At 36.7% G+C, this 8,885-nt stretch overlaps 1 protein-coding gene across 2 annotated transcripts in view; it reads left to right on the top strand.

Annotated features, from left to right (window-relative positions):
• Positions 1 to 2,393: 2,393 nt before the first annotated feature.
• The window catches only part of LOC149650696 (protein O-mannosyl-transferase Tmtc3-like), a 53,636-nt gene continuing 47,144 nt past the window's right edge, over positions 2,394 to 8,885 (top strand). The window contains exon 1 of one of the 2 annotated variants that reach the window (XM_089847307.1): positions 2,394 to 3,265. The gene's annotated coding sequence lies outside the window, so the exon portion shown is untranslated. Of the gene's footprint in view, positions 3,276 to 8,885 lie in introns of both variants that reach the window. The other variant, XM_089847306.1, reaches the window with a different exon arrangement.

Raw genomic sequence — 8,885 nt, 5'->3', positions numbered from 1 at the left:
TTAATCACTAGCAAAGTTTTGGGAATGAAACTTTTGAACACTTAATCCCTCTATAGTCCTCACGCAGTTAGAGCCTATAATAATAAATATTAACATAGCGAACGGGAATATTGCAATATCCCTAGAGTGCTAAGATGAAACACGTCTCCCCTCTTATACTCGACGTAAACATGGTTCTGTAATTAATAGGTTAATGTATTCCCATGGTTTCCTTTTGTCTTAATGAAGTATTAGGAATTGTGGGATAATAATGTTATGAGCTATTACCATAATGCGTTTCATTCAAGTATGAGAGCGAAAACAATTGTTCTTCAATTCATAAAACTTATTTCATCCTACTCAATTTTTATTACTCATCTTTGAATTCTTTGGAAGGAGAGTAAATATTTTGGTGTGAATTCTCTTTGCTAATAATGTTGGGCGCATGCCCAGTTAATTAAGAAACCATGTTGGATGGAAACTAGGCCGTCGCCACTCGAATTGTCAACTCTTCGGTCCTTCCCAGTCACTTGTTGACAAACCGCGTCGTTGTTTACTTAAAACGATTAGCCAGGAAGGGTGTTTTCGAGATTTTCTTCAACTTTGTGTGTGCCAACGGCTGGAATCTCTCGAACAATATACACTAAAAAGATTTTTCGCTAAGCTCCGTTTCCTTGGTAACGCTTGATCCTTTCGCTAGCGTACAGGACAACGCGCTATCTTACTTCTCGCGGATTCAAGTTCTCTTCAACCAAATTGCCTCCAGGAGAAAGTTCTTAGACCTCGTGCGTTGCTAAGATTGCAGTTGGGGTTTGGGGGGAAACGTTTTTCATAATTTGAAACCCTTTAAAACCACTGTTAGGCCCATCTAAGTTAAAGTTTCTGTTTACCAAGTATCATCCTGAGCACTATTTCTATATTATTGAGTTTAGTACAAACATCCGGTGTATGTACCCTAATCCAGTTGTTATAGCTTTGAAACTGGAATTAAGTTTGGTAAGGTTTATTCTGAAATGTCAAAACATCAACTAAAAACTTCATTAGAAAGGGAACTAACATATATACCAGGTGTTAAATTTATGATAAGTCTGCCCATAAATTATTGGAGGATGTTCTTTGCATGGCACATTGATGGACACCAGATAGCTTCATTCTTAACGACTATAATGAGATTATTATGCTTCGTAAATTTCGTTGCATTTTTTCTACTAAACTGTGTTGTTTTCTTTCTTCGGACTTCATTATCGAGAAAAGAGTTGTAAAAAATCGATCTTGTTAAAGTCTCCTTAACTAGATTAATCGCGTTATTTGCGAAAATGGTTCGGTCTCGTGTCTTTTGATACGTTACAGAGGTTGTAAAAAACGGAAACTAGTGTATGGATGGGGGGGTTGGTTTACTGTAGTCGTAGGTCCGAGACTTATTACTCGCTATAAAAAAACTGCAAGCTGCAGCCCCAAAAAGAAGACGAAAGCTATGTATGTAAAGAAAAACGGCAGATTCCTGAATCCTATTCTGGCGTTTACGATACAGTATTCTCGAAGGATAAGCTTAACGTAAGCTTTAGTGTTTTTATGCCATCAAGCTCTAGCTGTAACCGGCAAAAAAAGGGGTCCAAAATCCACTTACTTCCTCTTGTATCCCGCCAATGCCTGTACGTGGGGGTTTGGCGTCACTCTAAGTACTTTTTTGCTGCTTACTATACCCTATGGGATATGGTACAGGCAAATCTTAAATTTCTGTATCTGCTCTGGCTTTGAACGTCGCTATACCGTCCTTTCTCAAACAAGATTAACAAAGATCCTTCGCGAGATTTGCCCGCTAAGACTAACGGAAAGTAGTCTCCCAGCGAAATGAGACTATCAAAACACCGTCCTTTCTAACTCTAGGCCGCGTGGTCGAGAATATGATCACTCCTGTATGACATGTTTCGCAGTGACAATGTACCCCGTGTTCGCCGCTTGTGACTTGACCACACCACCCAAGTAAACCTCATTTTCTTCCCAACTATTGTTACATTCAATTGCACCCTGAAAAATCAAGTCCTGGGCTCATGGTATAACTTAACAAGACAGGACTTCGGCAATGCCATAAAACTTACTGTTAAGGCCTTGAATTAGAGAAGACATTGTTGATTGTTTTGTACTTCGACGTCTAGGTCTTATAGCCAAGTCTTAAACGAAGAAATATCCGCTAGTCAATCTCCTATAGATTTATATGAAAGGATTTTTAGGTTGTTTTCTGTGGAAGGCAATAAAAAAAAGTTAAATCTCGCTTTTAGTAGGAAGATAGTCTGCAGGATTTAAGGCGCTTGTAATAATGGACTAGAATTGGACTTCATGGGGCCGCGTAAATTTATTGGAAAATCTAATGTCCAGTTAGTTCCTTTCCATTTGGAAACTTATTGCAATAACAATGATATCTACTGAGGAAAATGACCAAGAGGAAATTGGCCAAAGGGTATTGCCACGATTCAACGACATTATTTTTGTTGTATGTTGGTACAGAATAGACCATTCCTTTAATTCCAGAAGAGAATCAAACACCACATGTGCAGGGGATGGAGGGCACCATCTTGGGTTAGTTCCCTCACTCCAAGAAGCATATGTGCCGCTTGGATGGATCATGTGCAAGAATGGTCCGTTTAAACGCATCATTGTCCTAAAATTATTCATTTTTCTAATGGAGCCTTTATTACCTAACACTTTGGTATTAATTTAATCGCAATAGATAGTTTAATTTATGAAACTTGAAGAACTCGATTAAACAGTTAAAAGAGCGTTAACCTTAATCTTAAATGGCCCTGAAATACCTTGTACACCATTCTGGTAAAATACATAAATTTATACAAACTGTGCATTAAAACCCGTAAAAATTTGCATAGTATTTCGTATAAAAGAGCTAAACTGCTGTAGAATATTTCACCCTCTAGTTACTAAAACCCCCCTTAACTCTTATCAAGTAGGTGCATGCGTTCTTTCATACACGCCTCCTTAGTTTCATTTAAAAAAAGCGTTCCTAGCTGGAAGCCCTAGCTGTCTAGTCCCGCTATTGTTCCTAAAATAGTTTTCTTTCAGAAGCCCGAAGCTCTCTTCTCCCTATAGCTCGGATGGCAACGGGGATATACTACGCAACCCGACAAAAAATAATAGCTTTTTTGTTTAGCCACGATGGTTTGCATCCTTTGGAAATTGCAACATGATCCCCTTAATCCGTCCAAGACAATGAAAATACGTCCAACCCATGACAGGAAATCCGTTCCATCATAAGCAAAAGAATAAAGCGCCAGTAAGTTAAGGTACAGTTGGTATATCTTTCCAAGCACTGTGATCGCTTTCTCTCGCTGAACGCAGCTATCAAAGTGTCTAAAAGTCCGTCTCAAACTGCCCAAGTTTTAGAAAAGACATTGCCATCGCTAGTTCTTCTAAACTTCTATGCAGAGCCCACAACCACACCGGACTTATTAGGAACCTTCCAAAAATAGACTTAAGGACGAGAAAGATTCTCAATTTACCGTAGGAAATGTTTAAATTCAAAATGGACGTAACTTTCAAAGCCTACAAAGCTATTGACTTGCGTGTTTTTTCATTTTAAGGGGGTACTGGTTTACGGTTTCTAGTGTGCTTGCTTCTTGTCATTAATGGGCTACTAGAGTGAAGGTTCCTATTAATTTTGGGCCAATTACAAATTTGATGCTGCACGTGCTGATGGCACATGTCCCGATATGGCGCGAAATCGGGCACCGCGGGAATCAATTATCCTTCGCTTAAATTACACTGCATGCCCGCTAACCTCGGCTAGCTAGCTCCCATTTCTGAATAGATCGGATGGGTATAAGCCGGAAACGAGATAGAAAAACCTCATTTCATCGATCGAAAGAACGGAACTCGCCGCGTTTCATCTCCGTTCTCTCAAAGTTTTTCGGAAGTTATATTATCATCTTCATTTTTGGCGCGGGACCGAGGCCGGGATTCTCTTGACTTTCTTAAGACAACGTTTGCGTAACGATGCTATTCCCGCATTTAACGAACCGGTAGATTATATTCTGATGGCTTTTGTAATGAATAGCTGTCATATTCAGCCTTCATCCCTTCCTTAAACCCGAAGCGCTGATTGAAGTACAAAGATAATTTACATTAAATTCCATACCTTCACGAGTCCGGTTCCATACACACGCTGCTTATATTGTACTAATAGAAAGCTAGAATATAAGTTCGAAAATTTTGTTAAGCCTTGTCTTTGCGAATTCTTTTAAGCCTTTGTTTTTGAATTTTTTAAATTGCGCCCCGCTATAGCAATTGATAGAGTAATGTCACGTGATTAGCGAAAAGGGTCGGTAAATACATGTTGCTGCTGATGTGTTTTGCATAGGGTTCTAAATCGGTAAATTACCATCGTAATTTACACGGTAATTTACCAGGGTAACTGTAATTTACGATTTTCCCGGGTAAATTACGAAAACGGTAATTACCCTGGTAATTTACCGTCGTAAATTACCACGATGGTAATTTACCACCGAATTCTCATGTCTTTCTCTTGGAAAATGGTCTAAAAGCTCCATATTTTGCTCTAGCCGCGCATGCACACTTATTTCTTTTCATGAGACATGAGTAAGTCATAGAAATCGAACAGTAAGCGTGGAAAAAATTTGATTAAGGAAATGAAATTTTATTTTCTGGTCTATTCTTGTCGTCGAGTTCCTTTGCGTCAGCTGGAAACCCTGTAGTTGTTAGAATTTTGTAGAGATGGGCCGATACCAATATCTGTATCGGTACCGATATATAGGTTTAAACTGGTATCGGCCCATCTCTAGAATTTTGTTCTAAAAAGGTGAAATAGCAATAATTCACAAAATGGGTAAGAAGAAGAAAGTGGATGTAGCTGTTCAAAAGTATTATGTGAACTGCAAACATCAAAACTCGGTATTTAAATAATGTACGACACTATGCTTTGAAAGGTATAGCTATATTCAAGTGGTATTTTTCAATATTTAGCTTAGAAACGATCAATATAATTTATTTTTGAATTTTCGTAAATTACCATGAACGGTAATTTACGCGGTAAATTACCGCGTAATTTACCATTTTCCAAAATTACCGTAATTTTCGAACCCTAGTTTTGCAGGCTTTGCAGCTGGCCCAATATCCCGCTAATTAGGAAGACAAAAAGTGACTTTAATTGGAGCGGAATCGATTTTCCTCGAGAATTATCGCGATTGTTTATCAACCCGGCAGTAACGAGATTATTCGGATACTAACTAACTTTATTTGTTTAGTTTGCGAGAACTAATTTCAATCCATTATTAAACTTATTCACGAAGACAATATAGTTAAAACTGTAATCACAAACTCGAAAATTAGTTCGGTATACAACTTACGGTGTTAGACCATAAACAATAAAATAAAACGTGAAGCTTATAGCGAAGGTGTTTTATTTTTGAAAGCACGTTCGTTTTCAAGAGAGATAACGGTAAATAAAGACGGACACATACGTTGAAGCTCCATTACCAGACATTTTAAAATGTCGCCAGCTTTTCACATTCCTTCGAATCACTGACGTGCGAAAAAACGTTACCATCTATAGCTTTAACCACGTTTTCTAAAGGCGTTTGTCACGTAGAAGTTGAAACAGTGAGATACTGGTATTCAACGTTATACTTCGTAAAACCAAGTATTATCAGAAATACATACATCTACTCGGAATCATTGTGTAGCCGTTTTCAGTTTGTACTTCAGGTAGTTGTTAAAAACTTTGTATTGATTTGTTTTTGGTATACGAGCTCAATCTTGTTTCATTGATTTTTCTTCTTCAGCATCCCTTTGTCCTCATTCATTAATTACTATTCTTCAAAGTTTTTAAAAAAAGGTCCCCTTCGGGCCTCCTTTTCAATTTTTTAAAGGGCTAATTAGGACTCGGTGGTGGTGGCGGTGGTAGTGGTAATTAGTGTTTCCCGCTATAGATATGTTTGAGCTTCTGCTTCAGAAGAGCTATATTGCAATAATTTTTTCACCTTTCCATTTTATTTATTTTTTTTCATCTTCGTTGATGCGTTACATTTTTTCCTTTTGTTTCTCATAGGAAGGATCAGTGTCCCTGGACAATCCAAGCTTAATATTCAAGAGTTTTAGATTAATTTTTATATAAGAAAGGTTCGAGCATTAATTATCTCATCTGCAAAGTTAAGAATTAATACTTTAACAGAGGGATACAGTGCTGTTCATGGTTCACAATCAGAAGTATTCAATAGTCCAATGGAAATGAGCAAATTTTCCTAGAATAGCTCTTATTTTAGGCTAAAATTAGGCTTAGCTTTGTTAAACTTATCTCGTAAATTTTGTTAACAAGAAGGCTGGGTCTTACGCGATTGGTCGGAGGTGCAATGAAATCTCAAGCTAATTTGACTTTTAAAATCAATCGGAGTATTTCCTAATGTTTGAATTCAATATGCAGATTGTTCTTATAATTAGTGGAAGAATAGATGAAAAATCACTTGATTTTACTTTTCAGCCTATTTGTATTATTTATTCAACCCTTTGAATTAGAGGCAACGAGCTTGGGTTTAATTATTTGAAAGTCAGGTGAATTCGAGTAACCGCAATATAATACCAGACTCTCAACCAAAAATTCTCATATTTCGAAACATTACCTGACCGCGAAATTAATGTGGAACCTTAACCCGATACTACGAACCCTTTATCCACAGTTTCCTTGATGAAAGCCAGTGATTATAGTTTCCCTTTGTCTTTGGGAGGTTGTGCTTAGCCCTTAATCGATAATCAACTGCTCTTGTTCAAAGAGAATTGAATGGAAACGTTTAGATGACCACAAAAGGGATATACGGTCGGCGCGGTGCATGCTGGCAAATACGGGTTTTCCCGGAAAACAAACCATAGCTCTGTATAATCGGATTGCAATTGCTCATTGTGCGAACCCCTATATATATATATATCCATCCCCTTGTCGACCATATAACGGAACGGAACAGTACACTATACTGTCTCGTATGGTTACGTCCCATTTTGCGCGCGTTTTAGTCAATGTACACTACTTCAATCGGAAGAGTATCGTTACATTATTGTTATGAAATAAGAATCACTGAAGCGGTAATGCAGTCTTTGAACGGCTCGAATATAATAAGTTTCGATGAAACCAAAAATATCCATGGAACTTATAAAGCCTATAGGGTATGGGAAAACTGGGAGAGCGCTTTGTTATAACAAAACACAAGGCACGAACAAGGGAAGGGAATTATAGTGTATCAAGGTCCCTTCTATAGGTTGTTTGTATGCTCTGTTCGCGAAAATTATTTCTTTGCTGCGTTCCCCTTTATAATTAAAAAGTCCTTGTTTGTAATTTAACAAAAATCTCTTTAATTACACTATTATTAATTACGCGTTTATTTTTAATTCTGGCGAAAATACTTTTAGAAATTTTAGATCTTTCTTTTCTTTAATCCTAGTTTAATTATTTTGTTTAAATATTCATCGCCTTCCCTAGAATGGATTAAAATCCCCCATTATTTCCTTGAAACGAAATAAAACTAAAAAAAAACATTTTGGAATACCGTTGGTTAATTAAAATTTCGGGAAATGTTTGAAGGAACGATTTAAAATTAACGTATTCCATTTGAAGAATAAACACGAAGGCTTGAATTCCCCTTTAAATTAAATGGTGTTTTTTTTTTAAAGAGTTTTTAAGGGATACTGTGCCCTGCGAGTCCACAATATCTGTGTTCTCCGACGAACTTCTTAAATCCAAAATTTAATTATACTTTCCTGTGAAGAAACAAACCAATTTTTAGCTTAAAAAGTATAGTATAGAGTAATGGCAGTATTCCACCTTTGACTGTATTAAACTCAATAGAGAAATAACACGGGCTGCCACTAGTCTATAGATAAAAGATCTATTTTGAAAGGAGCGGAAAACATTTTCTCTAATAGAAAATAAGGAATCCATCGAAGCGTTTAGTTTAGGAAGTTAACAAACGTAATTGGCGAGTTCTACAGAAGTCAATTTCTAATCACTCATATCGTGAAAGCTATCTACTTTTTTGATATCGGCTCCGGATGGTTATTCTTTTTTAGTTTGAACGTTTCTCCGGTAACTGTAAAAGGAAATTGGCAGAATTGAATCGGTGATGATAGACTCGAGGGCGTTCGTCCAAGAAACAAAACGCCGAAGTTAGGAATGTCTAGACTATATTGGCTTCAAAACCTTTTTATCCAATAGCTCTCGCTTGCTCCAATATATTTTTAAAAAAATATACAGGGTGTTACTGATAAGTCTGGCATTTTATGGGGATGTTCTAACTCGAAAACAGTGTCCCTTATAGGCAAAATGGAGATAGAAGTTACATTTTTGACTCAAAATCGCAGCAAGAACATAACCCTTAATTTATTTATCAAACTTATTAGAAACACCCTGTATTTTAAAGAGAAGAATAGAGCAATTAATTAAATTCGAAATGGGATAGAATTTCTTGAAATAATTTAAAGCTAGGCCTAGGCATGAAAAGAAATACTTTATTTGGCTCCGTTTAGTTTTTTGCCTTATTGATAATTACGGATCATTAAACGATTTTAAGTACAAATACTGAAATAGGAAACTTACGAAACGGTTCTTCTTAAAACGTTATTCATTTTTTCCAAGAACTTCCTGAAATAACCGGAGATTTTCTACAAAAGCAAAGTTTATAAATTTAATATTAAAAATCTAATATTACCTCCAATAGAAAACCATATTAAGTTTAACCTGGAATACATACAGTTGATAGGAATAATTGCGACTCCCATAACTAACGCGTGTTAATTTCTACTGCTGGTTTTATGGGCGGGACTTCACGCCACATAATGTTGACGTCTTTCTAAAGTTCTGTCAGCGAGATAGATTATTCCCGAGATAAAATTCT

This window comes from Phalangium opilio, unplaced genomic scaffold (assembly GCF_054372755.1).
Source record: "Phalangium opilio isolate 3A_F unplaced genomic scaffold, DU_Popi_V2 ptg000082l_1, whole genome shotgun sequence".
In the NCBI taxonomy this organism is placed as follows: Eukaryota; Metazoa; Arthropoda; class Arachnida; order Opiliones; family Phalangiidae; genus Phalangium; species Phalangium opilio.
This window is presented reverse-complemented; position numbering and strand designations above follow the sequence as displayed.